An 18,110-nucleotide genomic window follows, 5' to 3' on the forward strand; every position below is an offset into this window, starting at 1 on the left:
ACAAAATACTTTTTCATATTTTCACTTTTTCCACAGTAAAAATGTACAATATTTAAAGTTAACACAATAAAAAGAAAAATCATTCACATACCATAACATTTTTTTTCAATTGATAGTGACCCCTAGGTAATGTACTGATCTTATCTGAAAGTACAAAATGTTTATCATTGTCTGCTGACAAACACAGCTTTTGCTGTTTAATAGTAGAAACTACATGACACTTGGACTGAATTACATACTGTTCAGCGGATTTAACATTTGAATTCAATATACATTGTCGATAGTAATCAATGCTTAATTCCTTAACAGATAACTGTTTCACTCCGTTTGCTCTGCGCATTACACATTGTGATTCAGTCAGAGTGCATATATTTTAGCTCAAAGATCAATAAATTCAATTATAGAATGGCCATTTAACTCATATTTCAATTAACCTACCACCTTTTTGCTAACAAGTGGAATATTATATTTACTTTCTTAAGGAAACCCTGAAGTGTCAAACCATTTAGCTACATCACTTCTGATGTTTTCATAAAAATTTACAATTTTAATGTGATAAATTAAGCTATCAGTGTCAGTATAACATAGTTTTACATGCTTTTCTGAAAACTTATTTAGTATATATCCATAGTGAAAGTCGACTAGAAGTGCCTTTGAAATATCTAAAATTGCCATCCCAGCTGCTAAAGGTTTATCAAACACTACATTAAGTTTTTTCAGTTCATTACCAACTAAATTTTCTTTAAATACAATGCTCCTTTTAAAATCAGGTCTTGCAATTAATGCTGATGCCCCATATCTACCTTTCCAGCATAACGCTAGTCTTTCTGCACAGTTTTACCGAAGACACTATTACTCATGAGTTTGTAGAAATTTTTTTCAAATCCATTGTTTGCATTCATACGATTCTCTGCGTTAATGTTAATATAAGGTTTCATCCACGACACTTGTTTGAATGACAGTATTCCATAAATCTTTTTCAGTGTCAGTTTATGTTGCAAACACTGTTTTAGGTTTCTATAGTGTATTACATAATTCTTCTTATCATACAAAGTAGAAATAATATTTTTTTGTTTTTGGAGCACTAAGTTTACTGCTGATGTGGTTAGTTGGTGGTACCAGTTTCAAAGGGTATAATGGTAAATCAGAATGTAGATCGTGCTTTTGGAGCACTAAGTTTACTGCTGATGTGGTTAGTTGGTGGTACCATTTTCAAAGGGCATAATGGTAAATCAGAATGTAGATCGTGAATACTTTCAGAGAGCTACTTCCAGTATGTACCCTGTATCTGAATTGTTAGGTACATCTTCTATGACAAAACTTTTTACTCTCTGGACAGAGCCATTCAAAATTGGATACAGGCAAATGTTGCAACATTGCCCAGCAGTATAAACAGTTAACATCGAGATATATAATATAAGATTCATAAATATTCTCATCATAGCCTGACATGAACCTGTTGTTTGCAACCGCTTGTCAACACGAACAGTGAGCAATTCCACCTCTAATACCTCTCTCAATAAATTGAAGTTGCTCTATGTCAGTAATAAGCTGTAATTCTACTTTAGTAGTTTGCCGTAAAGCGTCCCATGCTAAACCAGGTGAGGTAATATAATGTGCTCGGTCTAGTTCATACGTATCACGGCAAAGACTGCGAAATACGAATATTCTCCAAGTGTCTTACACTTAAATGCATTCCACACATTACACGCTTTTTGATACTCTGCATCTGTTATCGTTTCACTTGTTAAGAGACTTTTAAAATTTTCGATTGAAGGCAAACGATCTTCCTGTAAAACAGATTCGTTGTTCACATACTCATACAGAAAAATCCCCTTCTGATTGACAAGACAGAATTTGTGATCGTGGGGAAAATATGACTTCATTACTGCGAATTGATCTGGTTTGAGATATGACGCACATTTTTCAAGAGAAAACGTCAGGAAATTTAGTGAATCGATAAATCGGAAATTCATGTTGCAGACACGCTCTTTGTGTGTTACTGGAATACTTTTAGTAAAAGCTTTGTATTTTTCCATATTCGAGGGTATAAGTGAAACACGACCTGGATTTAATGTAAATGTTCTGTTATCATCATCGGTCTCCGTTTCTTCGCAAATGTTTGTGATTAAGAAATGTCCATCATAATTCGTCAGATTGTGGAATACAACAGGCAGTGCAAAGTAAAGTCTGTAGTTTACATTGCAGGCAGGATGAGCTGCACGTCTGTATTCAGCAGTGAACTGACAATGATCTCTGTGTTTAACACTGCTTTTCTCAAACGGTTCCTTGCAAAAGTTACAAATCTTTGCCGACTGAAACAGCGATTCTTTCTCAGAGCTCATTTTCATTTGTTTATTTTGTGATAAAAGAAAGTCTTGCACGATCTCGGTGATTGCATAGAGCTGTTTTATAAACCATTCTATGCATTCACTGCCTCTGTACAATTTAAACTGAGAATAGCTCTGATCATAAATGCATTGTATATAGCATGGAATACTAAATGGTTTATGGGTATGTACCCGAGCGGAATATGAACCAGAGTCAGAATTTCTACTGCAACCGGCAACTAGTTGCAAGATACATTCCATATCAGCATAAATAACAAACGGTATTTTCAGTTTATTTCGAAATTTTGTAAATTTAATAGTCTGATAATTTTCATCAGCCATGATGCTGGTGACTGGTTTAAACTGTGTGCAGTCAATTAAATGTAGATATAATCTTTCCTGAGAATTGAAATAACAGAGACAGCTCTCACATACGAAAATGGAATTATGGTGTGTAGTAATACTACTGCGTGCAAGTCTTGACAAGATATATAACAGAAGTGATATGTATCTGCACCTACAACCTGCAACATTAATAGATTTACAATTTTTTCGCGATGATGCTTTGTTACATATGACAGTACTACTTGAAAATCTTTATGTCTTTCCAACGTCCTTCTCCTACTTCTTCTCCTCGTTCATTCCGCCCCTCCTTCCTCCTCATCCTCCACATTTTCTTCTTTACCTGCCACCATCCACTCATTATCGGAATACATGATACCATACACATTAACTGAGACGGTTTCTTTCTGCTTTTCGAATATGTGCACATGTTTCAGTTCTGTAGGAAACGGTATGTTATGAAGGTTTGATTTACTCTCATGTGAGAAATGGGCAGATACACGATGTGCGTTCTTATCTACAGGACACAGGGCAGCGAGAATTGCCCACTTGAAACAGGCATTGCCATTTGATTGAATGTTTATCAGCAATCACTTTTGGTAATTTTGTGTATAGTCCTGCATAGAATTCTTTGTGCTCTTTAACATTTGCACGCAGTTTAATTATTTTTAGTAATGCCCAACCGGACTCTCTTGTTTGAAAATTCTCCAGTTTCTTTAATAACGTGTCTCTAACATTATTCGAATACCACTTATTCTGATTTCGGACGAAAATAAATTTATATTCTTTGTATTAATGCTCATCTCTCGTACTTCACCTGATTTAGCAAGAGAAAGTGACAGATGAGTCAAAAATTAATTTTAAGAGACACGTTGATTTTACACAGACTGCTCTCAAACACAGGGAAACAAGCATCCAAAAAGTACGCAGGATCCTTAATTCCAATTCTGTAAGGTACATCTCCCGTACACATCCGATTCTTAAAAGCACATTCGGTGGAAACCCATTCTAAATCATTGGTTTCCTGATTTAATTTAATGCGCTTTGGCGGTGGTTCGCTCATTATTCACTTTCACTCTGTATCACAATGTCATCAATAGCAAATAACGAATTTTTACAATTTGAATAAATGAAGGAAACATCGCCTCCTCCTAGCCACGTTTTTAAGCAAGCTGCTCCGTTCACAAAATCGAACTGGCATTGAATTGCGTTGTCAGGACAAACTGTGCATAACAGAAAAAGTATTTCTTTGATGTAACTGTCGACTAGGTTGTTGAAGGAGCTTATAAATAGGTCTGTGTAGTATAAACATTCATTTTCATCATACACTTCAAATGCAACAAAATGTTCATTTTATTTGAAAACCTCTTTCTTGAGCAATTGTACAATTTTAGCGTTTACTTCAGAATACACATTTGTTTTATCACTAAAACCTAACACTTTGATTGAGAATACTAATATGTTGCGATACTCAAATTCTAACCCACATTTATCCTCTTGTTTTAGCGAACGTAAATCAGTTTTCTTAATGTCTCCATGTTTAGATATTTTGCGAATTGGAATGGACATTGTTAGTGCTATAATACTCATAAAATTAAAACAACATATGTTAGTAATTACGGGGAATTCTAAATATCTATCGCATCCATGCTATTCTGCCTACAAAGCTAGGTCATCGCGACATGGCCAGATTTCAGGAGTCCCAGTTCTTCCTCTGCGAGGGCAGAAAATCGTGATGGAAGGTATACCTTGACGTCTTTCAGGTAAACGAGAACTGCTGCTCCAAACTTAGTTGTTGTTCGCCTCGCACTCAAGGCTGGGTATTTGTCACCTGGTTCTAGTGACGAGACCCGCTGTGTTTCTTTCGAACTCCCGCCCTCGCCCAACTTCTTCGAGTTCTGTAACAGTGAAGCATCCCTCTTCTTTTGAGTTACAGTAAATAATCAATAGACAAAACATGTATGACAGTTAATACAAGCTGTGAGTTATATATGTTCTACTTACGTTTTGGTGAGAGACGCGGATGTGTATGCATCTCCGAAGGAAGCGCGGTTCAACAGCGAACACCAGCAGAAGAAGCAGAGTGGCACGCGCTCAGCAGTACCAGCAGCAGCACTCCCCCACAAATTGAGAACTTCGGGGGGACACACACACACACACACACACACACACACACACACACACACACAGACATACACATACACGCTCAGGCTTTATACCGTTCATATGAGTGCAAAAAATTTTTGCATAGAGAGAGAGAGAGAGATGGGGATATGACGTTAACCACGCCTGTCTCATACACTTGCCAGACAGTATATCTGGAAGAAGAAGAAAATGATGATGATGATTATGATTATGATAATGATAATGATGATGATGACCTCCAGCTGTCTCTGTTTATGATATTTCGTTACCATGTCGGCTCAAAACAACAACAACAACAAGAAATTTAGAAACCCTCCTCAGTGCATTTGGTGTTAAATCATTTTTTAGCTTGGTAGCTGCATACATAACATCATCTGGACAAAGCAGGCAGGAGCAACAAATTAAAAAACCCTCTCCAGTGTATTCTACGTTAAGATTTGTCAGCTGTTCACGTAAAAACAAAAAATAATTCAAATGGCTCTGAGCACTATGGGACTTAACTTCTGAGGTCATCAGTCCCCTAGAACTTAGAACTACTTTAACCTAAGGACATCACACACATCCATGCCGGAGGCAGGACTCGAACCTGCGACCTAGCGGTCTCGCGGTTCCAGACTGTAGCGCCTAGAACCGCTTTTTTTTATTTTTTTTATTTTTTAAATCTCATTTTGATCGCTTTTGTTCGTTGTGTCTGCTCGGGGCGGACGCCGTAAGACATCCATTTATGTTCGTTGTTGGTCGATTGACTCAGTTTTTTTTATTACAGAGGGCACGTAACCCTCTGACCGAACACGCTGAGCTACCGTGCCGGCGCTCGGCCACACGGGCCGGCTTACGTAACAACGTCTGGCAAGACTCATCTGGCTGGCTGCCTGACCTTGGACAACTGCCAGAGCGTGATGACTCAGATGGGTTCGGTGAGATGGCGTTAAGCGTCCGCGCTGCGTATACACGTCCTCAAAGTGTTCCAGAAGGTACAATGACTATCTGTTCACATGTGCCGGACGCGAACACTACTGTCATGCAGGGAGCCACAGTGAACAAATAATGGCAGGTGTTCGAAATTTATAATGAAAGAATGCAAACCAAGCAGGATCAGTTAACATCAAATACAAGCCTTACCTTAGCATTTCAGCTGTGTCTGCTATCAGATGTTACTATGGAATAATGTGAACTCTCTCAAGCATCGTCAGCAAATGAAACAAAAGAGCGGCAAACAAGATATCTTTTACAAGATGTGGGTAAAAAAAGGCCCCAAAAACAAGACTACAACGAAATGAAGAAATCTACATTTTTGTCTTTAATGTACTGAGAGCAATTATTACTGACTTTTATTTAACATTATTGAATCATATTAATGAATATATATAAAATTCATCCATTATTTTATTAATAATATCTGTATCGAATGCTTTTATGTAATAAACATTGTTTGAAAATACATTTGCAATTTAAATTTTAAAACTAAAATTGAATCAGTAAGAGGATTCGAAATCTTGCTGGAACAAATTAAGATACCTGAATTCTGATTTAAAAGTACACACAAACTTTGTTTTTTTCTGTCATTTCCACTAATAGGACGCCAAGAAAATGAAGTGTTATTTTTCTCACAGTAACATCGCTGTATCGTTTGAGTTGAGAGCGAGCTCTCACTGGATGAGAGTAGGTTTTGCAAAATAAGGAAAGGAAGAAGAAAAGGAACAAAGTAAGAAAAAAGAAGACAGGAGTTATGACAGGGAGGGATAAAGGAGGGGAGGGTGGGAGACAGGAAGGGGAAAAAGGATGGAGTGAGCAAAAGAGGAAGTAAGGAGAGGAAGATATAATAAAAGCAAAGACGAAATGATGAAGGGAGGAAACATGGAAAGGAGGAAGGGATGAAAGAAGGAATAGAGGATTGGATGACAGGGTGGGGAGAAACAAGGTCCTAAAAAAGAAGGTTTAAAAAAAAAGAAAGAAATGTGAAAACGAGCAAGACTTGGTAAAGAGGAAAGAGGGATGGTCAGAAAGTGGGCAATAACGATGTAAAGGGGGTAAGGATAAAAAAAGGAAGAAATCACAGAAAGTGGTCAGAGAAATACACACATCAAAAAGAGTTTTGCATCACCTCGGTGCCAAGAGTTCCGAAACTTGTACAGAAAATTGGAATAGAGATCAACATAAACATCATTTCAGCCCTTTTTATTGCTCAAGAAAACCACACATTGCTTGTTGTACCACCATACAGCGAGACCCTCAGATTGCTGTATACACCAGTACCTATAATACCGCGTCGTCTTGCATTGATGCATGCCTGTATTCGTCGTGCCATACTATCCACAAGTTCATGAAGGCACTGTTGGTCCAAATTGTCCCACTCCTCAATGGCGATTCGGCATAGATCCCTCAGACTGGTTTGTAGGTCACATCGCCCATAAACAGCTGTTTTCAGGCTATCGCAGGCGTGTTTGATAGGGTTCATGTCTGGAGAACATGCAGGCCACTCTAGTCGAGCGCTGTCGTTATCCTGAAGGAAGTCATTCACAAAATAGGGGGGCGCGAATTATCGTCCATGAAGACGAATGCCTAGCCAATATGTTGCACTATCGGTCGGAGGATGGCATTCACGTATCGCACAGCCTTATGGCGCCTTCCATGACCACCAGCGGTGTACGTCGGCCCCACATAATGCTACCCCAAAACAGCAGGGAACCTCCACCTTGCTGCACTCGCTGGACAATGTGCCTAAGGCGTTCAGCCTGACAGGGTTGCCTCCAAACACGTCTCTGACGATTGTCTGGTTGAAGGCATATGCGACACTCACCAGTGAACGCAATCCTGAGCGGTCCATTCGGCATGTTGTAGGGCCCATCCGTACCGCGCTGCATGGTGAGGTGGTTGCAAAGATGGACCTCACCATGAACCTCGGGAGTGAAGTTGCGCATCATGCAACCTACTGCGCACTGTTTGAGTCGTAACACGACGTCCTGTGGCTGCACGAAAAGCATTATTCAACATGGTGGAGTTGTTGTCAGGGTTCCTACGAGCCATAATCCGTAGGTAGCGGTCATCCACTGCAGTAGTAGCCCTTGGCCGGCCTGACCGAGCACGTCATCGACAGTTCCTGTCTCTCTGTATCTCCTCCACGTCCGAACAACACTGCTTTGGTTCACTCCGAGACGCCTGGACACTTCCCTTACTGAAAGCCCTTCCTGGCACAAAGTAACAATGCGGACGCGATCGAACAGAGGTATTGACCGTCTATGCATGGTTGAACCAGACATCAGGAGCCGTGTACCTCCTTCCTGGTGGAAAGACTGGAACTGATTGGATGTTGGACCCCCTCCGTCAAATAGGCGCTGCTCATGGAAGGTTGTTTACGTCTTTCGGCGGGTTTAGTGACATCTGTGAACAGTCAGAGGGACTGCGTCTGTGATACAATATCCACAGCCAACGTCCATCTTCAGGAGTTCTGGGAACCAGGGTGATGGAAAACTTTTTTGATCTGTGTAGGTACGAAAGAAATGAGCGATTAAACCGAGAGGGAATAAAACAAAGAAGGTGGGAAAAAAACAGATGAAGGAAAGAAGGAATTTTAAAAAAAAGAATGTGTGAAAGAAAATAAATAGCGAGGTAAGATCTAAGAAACGATGTCAGGAGGGCGAGAAAGAGAAAAAAGAGGAGAGAGAAGGGACGTAACCACAGTCTAGAAGGTATCAGTGCAAGCACCTCAAGTGGGGCCCCCTCTTTCTCTCCACCAACACACATACACTACACTGAGGTAAAAAAGTGAGAAAAACAAGTTCTTGTGGTATTCGCCAAACCCAAAGCCTTCCATCAAATTGTCACAGGGTATAGCCTGATTCATTACTTGACATGACTCGTTTCCGGTCATCCGCTGGACAGGGGCGCCGCCCTTTAGACCAGCTCAAGCGTCACTTAGCACTGTTTACAACACTGTGTGGCTCCTAAGGAGCTGATCAACCATTATACACTATTCCTTTTACACTTTGGCGCCAAAGAAACTGTTATAGGCAGACGTATTCAGAAACAGAGATACGTAAACAGGCAGAACACGGCGGAGCTGTCGGCAACGCCTACACAAGGCATCAAGTGTCTGGTGCTGCTGTGTTGTTTGATCAGCTGCTGCAGCTACAATGGCAGGTCATCAAGATTTGAGTGAGTTATAGTCGGCGCACGAGCGACGGGACACAGCATCTCCGAGGTAGTGATTAAGGGGAGCTTTACTATCTTTTGATTCAAAAAATCGATTTTTTTAAATTGCATTTTTGGATCCATAAAAGTGTTTAGAATCCACCCCTGAAATGGTTTTTCCGAATACGGAACGGAAATGTTTGTTATTCGAGGCTGAACAAAAAAATGCACCTGCCTGAAATCTGCCTTTTTCACGCACCAGTTTTTTTCTTTCGAAGGACGAGTTATATTGTACCGGTGCTTGGGAGGAAGCACACAAAAATTGAAATGAAAGTTTGAACGCGTGTGTTAGAAAATTAGGCCCCAAGCATTTGCATTCTGGTGCGAAGACTGTGGAGATTGCGACTTTTCTGGCAGTGAGCAGCTTCAACGAAAGGTATCCAGCAATTTTGAAGACCATGACAACGATGGACGTCACCCTGGCACTCTATTCGACGCAGTTCGCCAAGCATACGGACGACCAGCGGATTCAAGCGGCCGAGAACCGCTTGTCACCGGCCGTACGAACGGCTCTGGAGCAGCGCAGGATGGCCCAGGTCGAGCAGAACGCCCTCTATGAGGAAGAGGAAGGACTAGTTTATGGACCCGGAACAGCAGATTGAACGTAAGTTACATAATATTGCATTTATATGTAGTCAAAACTTCAAAGGCATTTTTCTCGAAGTGACTTTTTTTTTATCGCGCGGTATGGTAACTTCAGATCTACTGAGCCGATTGGCATGATTCTTTGTTTCCCACGAAGCTAACTAAATTGTCTAGGAGTTGTACCACTTTTATTAAGTTCCACCAAATATAAATATTTTTACTTGACGGACGAAGTCGAAAAATCGATGAAAAAACCCTATTTTTTTCAAGTGGACGCCATTTTGTTTCCTGTGGTCCAAATAACTTAAGCGAGATACAACTCCTAAAGAATCTTATATACTTCGCTAACGTCAACTCAATTTTGATTTCAGACGAGCCGGCTGACCTGTGACATACCGCGCGTGGAGGTCTACATCGAAATTTTGTTTCGTTCCGCGGCGCTCCCGCCTTTGATCTTCGAAATTTCCGGTCGAAAAAATTCCAGTTTGTAGAGAAAATATCAATAAACATTTTGACCTAATTTGACATTGATATCTATAATACATTGCGAGAAAAACATTCTCAAAGAACTTGCTTTTTTCGAGCCAAAGATAGTAAACCTAGCCTTGGGATTTTCTCATACGGCTATTTCACGAGTGTACCACGAATATCAGGAATCCGGTAAAACATCAAATCTCAGACGTCGCTGCGGCCGGAGAAAGATCCTGCAAGAACGGCAGCAACGACAACTCTAGATAATCGTTCAACGTGAACGGAAGTGCAACCCTTCCGCAAATTGCTGCAGATTTCAATGCTGGGCCATCAACAAGTGTCAGCGTGCGATCCACTCATCGATGAGGACTTTCGGAGCGGAAGGCCCACTTATGTATCCTTGATGACTGCACGCCGCAAAGCTTTACGCCTCCCCTGGGTCTCTCAACACCGACATCGGACTCTTGATGACTGGTGTGGTGTGCGAACTGCAAGACCTTCGGTACACACACCATCAGATTATTTGACTTGTCGCTCTAACGAAGTAGGCGAGTGTCAGCAATATGTCTCGCGGTGTTATCGTGGTGTGTTTATCTTCTGCCGTTAGGTAAGACGATAGACATGCCACTTGCACGCTTAGAGTAGCAGATTGACGGTGACCAACTTTAAACAGAACTTGATTAATTTTCACACGCATTTATTAAAGTAATAAAAATCATAGATATTACGTAACTTGATTCTGGGTGCTGTTTACAATTGACAATCTGAAGTTCCTTTGGTCTTAGTACGTTAATCTTATTCTCACATATCTCTGATACTTGACAAAGTGTCTATACATTTATCTTCATGGCTATGTACAGGAATATGATAATCTTATTAGGCGCAGACCTTAAACTTGACTATAGACTGGTACAGACTAATGTAGACTGGTACAGACTGGTGCAGACAAATGCAGACTAATGCATCAAATGCAGACTGACTGATCGGAGGTCTGTACACCCGTTATAATACCTCGCGCGTTCAGGTATCACTACGCGAGTGCGATCCATGAGGAGAAAAGGTTCTATGTTAGCAATCTCATTGGCTGCGTGACATATTAATACGCGGATCGGCGGAAGCAGAATTTGGTCCGCCTCTAAGACAGCGCCATCTCGTAGTGCGGAGACGGACGAGCGCTGCGCCTGCGCTGTTGTGCTTAGCGGGGCGCGCTCTAGTGGGAAAGTTGTGTACGCGCTGACTACGCGGAGCTATGCACACAACAACTGGAAACATTTTGCCTGGTCGGAGGAGTAACGTGCGGTTGGACATGTACGGGTATGGTGGCAACATCATGGCTGCATGGACCGCGCACGTCAGCAGGGGACTGTTCAAGCTGGTGTAGGCTCTGTAACGGTGTGAGGCATGTGCAGTTGGGATGACATAGCACCCCTGATATGTCTAGATACGACTCTGACAGGCGACACATATGTAAGCATCCTGTCTGAACACCTGAATCCATTCATGTCCATTGTGCATTCCGAAGGACTTGGGCAAATCCAGCGGGACAATGTGACAACGTCCGCAGCTCGTGGTCGTGCGGTAGCGTTCTGGCTTCCCACGCCCGGGTGCCCCGGTTCGATTCCCGGCGGGGTCAGGGAGTTTCTCTGCCTCGTGATGACTGGGTGTTATGTGATGTCCTTAGGTTAGTTAGGTTTAAGTAGTTCTAAGTTCTAGGGGACTGATGACCTCAGATGTTAAGTCCCATAGTGCTCAGAGCCAATGTGACAACCTACATGGCCTGATTTGCTACATAGTGACTCCAGGAATACTCTTCTGAGTTTAAACAATTACACTGTCCATCAAACTCGCCAGACATGAACATTATTGAACATATCTGGGATCCCTTGCAAAGTGTTGTTCATAAGAGATCTCCACCCCCGCATACTCTTACGGAATTATGGACAGCCCTGTAGGATTCACGGCGTCAGTTCCCTCCGGCACTACGTCAGACATTAGTCGAGTCCATGCCATGTCGTGCTGCTGCACTTGTGCGTGTTCGTGGGGGCCGTACTTGACATCAGGCAGGTGTAGCAGTTTCTCTGGCTCTTCAGTGTATTTCCCCACACACAGTCACTGTGCTAGCTGGAATGCCGGTAACACTTTGGAACTGGCGAGCGATTTCTTCCGCTAATCTCACGAGATCTTTCACAACCACTTTTCGTAAGGCTCGACGGTCGCTGTCCGTCAGTAGATGGGATCTGCCTGGTCTTAGTTTAGCTGCGGTTACTCCTCTGGGCTTTATTTCGTCTCTCGCTCTTCTTTTGTTTCAAGTTGTTTTGATTTTGATGTAAGATGTGGTCAGGATTGTTTGGCAAAAGTAAAGGATACTGAATACACTGTAGGCGCCGCATATATTCTGCACGCACGTAAATGCGGCTTCCATATACGTCGATGATATTAAAAGTTGCTACGCAGGCAAAAATATTAGCAGAAATGGTTACAGTTTCGCTTGTAATAGTTTGATTACGTTATCGAAACTCGCGACTAGCTCAAATTTAATCAGAAGTAGCATGAAACTATAACTGTTACTGTTCGATAAATTAATAGTTGCGAAGAAAGAGGCGATATAACCACCTACTTAGCGTAAGGATTTGTACTCACGATAAATAATTTCATTGACATGAACTGCCTTCAGTTTGGTTAAGAATTTACTTAACAGAAATAAATTTAATTATAAACTCAAGTATATTACGAAGCAAACCTAAACCATGTTGCCTGCTGCAGTTACATTTATGTCTGCAGTTCCGTAAAAATACTAATAAAATGAATTTTGCAAATATTAATACTTGAAAATTATTATCAGTGTACAAAGTACACTGCGTGATCAAATCTATCCGGACACCCCCAAAAACATACGTTTTTTTCATATTAGGTGCATTTTGCTGCCACCTACTGCCAGGTACTCCATATCAGCGACCGCAGTAGTCATTAGACATCGTGAGGGAACAGAATGGAGCACACCGCGGAACTCACGGACTTCGAACGTGGTCAGGTGATTGGGTGTCACTTGTATTATACGTCTGTACCCGAGATGTCCACACTCCTAAACATCGCTACGTCCACTGTTTCCGATGTGATAGTGAAGGGGAAACGTGAAGGGACACGTACAGCACAAAAGCGTACAGGCCGACCTTGTCTGTCTACTGACAGAGATCGCCGACAGTCGAAGAGGAACGTAACGTGTAATAGGCAGACAACTATCCAGACCATTACACAGAAATTCCAAACTGCATCAGGATCCACTGCAAGTACTACGACAGTTAGGGGGGGGAGGTGTGAAAACTTGGATTTCATGGTCGAGTGGCTGCTCATAAGCCACACATCACGCAGGTAAATGCCAAACGATGCCTCGCTTGGTGTAAGGAGCGTAAACATTGGACGATTGAACAGTAGAGAAACCTGGTGTGCAGTGACGAATCACGGTACACAATGTGGCGATACGATGGCAGGGTGTTGGTATGGCGAATGCCCGGTGAAAGTTGTCTGCCAGCGTGTGTAGTGCCAACAGTAGAATTTGGAGGCGGTGGTGTTATTGTATGGTCGTGATTGTCATTAAGGGGGTTTGCACCCCTTGTTGTTTTGCGTAGCACTATCACAGCTCAGGCCCACACTGATGTTTTACGCACCTTCTTGCTTCCCACTGTTGAAGAGCAATTCGGGGATGGCAATTGCATCTTTCAACACGATCGAGCACCTGTTCATAATGCACGGCCTGCAGCGGAGTGGTTACACGACAATAACATCCCTGTAATGGACTGGCCTGCACAGAGCCCTCACCTGAATCCTACAGAACACCTATGGGATGTTTTGGAACGCCGACTTCGTGCCAGGCCTCACTGACGACATCGGTACCTCTCCTCAGTCCAGCACACCGTGAAGAATGGGCTGCCATTTCCCAAGAAACCTTCCCGCACCGGATTGAACGTGTGCCTGCGAGAGTGGAAGCTGTCACCAACGCTAAAGGTGGGTCAACACCATACTGAATTCCAGCATTACCGATGGAGGGCGCCACGAACTTGTACGTCATTTTCAGTCAGGTATCCGGATACTTTTGATCACATAGTGTATTTATGATGTTGACTTGAGGGTGAAGACCAATATTTAATATTTTAGTTAAATTCCACGTAATGGCCACCTGTAAGTCATTACAACAAAAGAAAGTCAGATGGGCAGTCTTCTACAAAACTCTCTTTAAATAATTGTGTGGTGTCACAGCCAGACACCACACTTCCTAGGTGGTAGCCTTTAAATCGGCCGCGGTCCGTTAGTACACGTCGGACCCGCGTGTCACCACTATCAGTGATTGCAGACCGAGCGCCGCCACACGGCAGGTCTAGTCTAGAGAGACTCCCTAGCACTCGCCCCAGTTGTACAGCCGACTTTGCTAGCGATGGTTCACTGTCTACATACGCTCTCATTTGCCGAGACGATAGTTTAGCATAGCCTTCAGCTACATCATTTGCTACGACCTAGCAAGGCGCCATATTCAGTTCCTATAAGTCATATCTTCTGAACAGATAATATTGAGACTCATGTACCGTCGAGAGCGACGTTCATCATTAATGGATTAACGTTAAGTATGAAACTAATTACGTCCGCTTTCTGAATTCTAATTCCTTGTCATGTTCCAGACCTCACGTCAGTATAGTTCTTCCCTCCTCACGCCAGCCTGCGTGAGCTAAAACGCGTGCATTTCGGCCTCCTCTAGAAACACTGTGTTGGCTCTTATGCAAACTGCAATAAATTGTTTTCATTTAAACATTTCCACAGGCAGGGAGAGGTTTTGAATAAGAACAGGATAAAATCACTTTTTACCATATACTGTAACAGGAAATACGTACATCAAATATTGAGTGGGTCAGAGTAACTAAACGACTTACTTCTCGCACAGCAGAGACGTAAGGAGTATTAGACCTTTAAATCGATTCGTTTTAACATTAATGAGATAGGATTTCCATGGTTACAAAGAATGTCTTTACATTGTACAGTTATTCCTTGATATTAAATACAGCTTTTATTAACTTTTTTTTTAAGTATCATATTAACGAGTTGTAGGTTTTATAATCATCTGTCGTGTTTGCTACTGTTTTCATCGACAGAAATATACTCGGTTTTGTCCTTTCTTTACACTTCACATTTACACGTCTGGTACAGATTTAGTTTAATATTTATAAGGCTTTCCAGGAGATGTCACAGTTTTCACTGCACAATCACATCACAAACAGTCGACTTGGGCAGCCGTAGGAGGGATGAAAAGTCCGTGATGGACTCGTTACTCAGATGAGATCCAATGAACAGTCCGCATTCAAAGTCACTGAGCTCTACTGTTCCCGCCATTCTGCTGTTACTACCATTCTACTGACAATGCAATACTCCCCGTCTCCTGTTATATTCGTGGGTCAACATTTAGTGGTCACTTCAGCGTTACGTAGGGGTGTCCGGTTAGGTTTTAACAGATACTGTTTAATAAATAAAAAAATAATGTTTGATTATACTGTTCTAATGTGTCCCTCGCAGAATCTGAAAGAAATGTTAGACAAATGTCTTACAATGAACTTTTCTACACACAGTGCTAACGTTTATGTAAATTGTCCTTTGTGCATGATCACTGGTGCCGATGGGCTTGAAAATAGGTCAGATATGCTTTTATCTCCGCATTTCTTACTATTTCAGTTCCTATGGGTTAACTGTGGTCCGGCCAACATGCCTTATATTGTTTCCATGTAGCCAGGATACAGTGATAGGAAGAGATTTTGGGTTCCGTCGTGCTGTGACTTTTGTACGCCAATATTTCTTCCTTCATAGTTTCACAGAGAAATAAGTAAAAAAAACTTTTGCAGTTAGGAAACCTGGCAGTTATATTTTCCACATAAACATTTTTATTACAGAGCACTGCTATGTCTACATCGACATCCGTATTCTGCAAGCCACAGTGAAGTGCATGGCAGAGGGTACGTCCCATTGTACCAGTTATTAGGATTTCTTCATGTTCCATTCAGATATGGATCACGGGAAGAATGATGGAGTTTCTCTTTGAGTGCTGTAATTATTCTAGTCTTATCCTCATGTCCCCTGTGTGAGCGATACGTAGGGGGCTGGAGTATATTCCTACTCATCTTTTAAAGCCGGTTCTTGAAACTTTGTCAGTAGACTTTCTCGGGATAGTTTACGTCTTTGGTTCAAATGGCTCTGAGCACTCTGGGACTTAACATCTATGGTCATCAGTCCCATAGAACTTAGAACTACTTAAACCTAACTAACCTAAGGACAGCACACAACACCCAGTCATCACCAGGCAGAGAAAATCCCTGACCCCGTTTTACGTCTTTCTTCAAGAGTCTGACCGATCTGCTTTTTCAGTATCTCTGTGAGACTCTCCAATGGATGAAACAACCCTGTGACCATTCGTGCTGTCCTTCCCTACATTCGTTCAACATCCCCTGATGGTGCTACTTGGTACGGGTCCCATGCACTTGAGCAATATTGTAGTATGGGTCGCACTAGTGATTTGTAAGCAGTCTCTTTTAGATTGCATTTTCCCAATATTCTACCAATAAACCGAAGTCTACCACCCGCTTTACGCACGACTGAGCACACGTAATCATTTCATTTCATATCCCTGCAAAGTGTTAAACCCAGATATGTATATGAGATGGCCGATTCCAACAGTAACTCATTGGCAGTATAGTCATGGGATACTACTTTTTTTTCGTATTGTGAAATTTAAAGGGTGTTTCCAATCTTTTCACCATTTTTAAATCTTACCAAGATCTGACTGAATATTTCTGCAGCTTCTTTCAGACAGTATTTCATTGCAGAGAACTGCATCATGTGCAAAAATCAGAGGTTACCATAAATGTCGTCTGCAAGGTAAATAATGTACAACATGAACAGCAAGGGTCCCAACACACTTCCCTGGGGCACACCTGAAGTTACTTCCACACATGACGATGATTCTCCATTGAAGATAACGTGCTACATCCTCCCTACTAAAAAGTCCTCAATCCAATCACAAATTTCACTTGATACCCCATGTGATCGAGCTTTTGACAATAAGCTTTGGTGTGGCGCTGAGTCAAATGCTTTTCGCACTCACCTGACTGCCTTTATCCAAAATTTCCAGTATGTGATGTGAGAAAAGTACGCGTTGGGTATCACATGATCGATGTTTTTGGAATCCATGCTGGTTGGCATAACAAAGTCATTCTGTTCGAGATACGTCAGTATGGTTGAGCTCAGAATATGTTCTAAGATTCTTCAACAAATCGATGCCAAGTATATTGGACGGTAGTTTTGTGGATCACTTCCACACATTTCTTGTAGACAGGTGTGCCTGTTCTTTTTTCCAAGAACAGGATACAGTTTTTTGTTCGAGAGATCGATAGATTTTACTGGGTGTTCAAAAAGTCTCTCCGCAGTGCCGTATGATTGTTAGCCACGCGTGCCTATGATTGTTCGCCTGCCTGGGTTACTTCCCTTCACGTGAACTCTCCCAACATTCCACTGTTTCGTTTATCTCAGCCAGCGTCAGTAGTATCGTTGGTGTGTGTCGTTACGTGTTGGCGTGAACGTTTAAGTTCAGCTCCTTTGTTCGGTTGTTTCGTTTTTGTCACTGTTACAATGCTAACCATTGAAGAACGTGTGTTTTAGCCGAACATGTGTTCAAAGCTGGCGGTAAATACACAGTTTCAGTTCGTCAAACATTTAATTCAGTTTTCCCGGAGACAATCCCACATCGTCATATTGAGCGAGATTTTATTAACAGATTTCGAAGTAAGGATTCAGTGACAGATGCACTGAGAAGTGGTCGTCCTAGTGTTTTCTCTGAACTACTCGATATATCCGATAAAATGTCTATGAGTACGAACAAGTCAGTAAGAAAACTCGCCCAGGAAATCGATGTTAGTGTCGGAACGGCCCACACAGCTGTAAGGAGAAAGTAGAGCTTTTCCCATACAAAGTGACAATCGTGCAAGAACTGAAAAATATTGATCATGGCAAGAGACT

This window comes from Schistocerca serialis, chromosome 10 (assembly GCF_023864345.2).
Source record: "Schistocerca serialis cubense isolate TAMUIC-IGC-003099 chromosome 10, iqSchSeri2.2, whole genome shotgun sequence".
Taxonomy (NCBI): Eukaryota; Metazoa; Arthropoda; class Insecta; order Orthoptera; family Acrididae; genus Schistocerca; species Schistocerca serialis.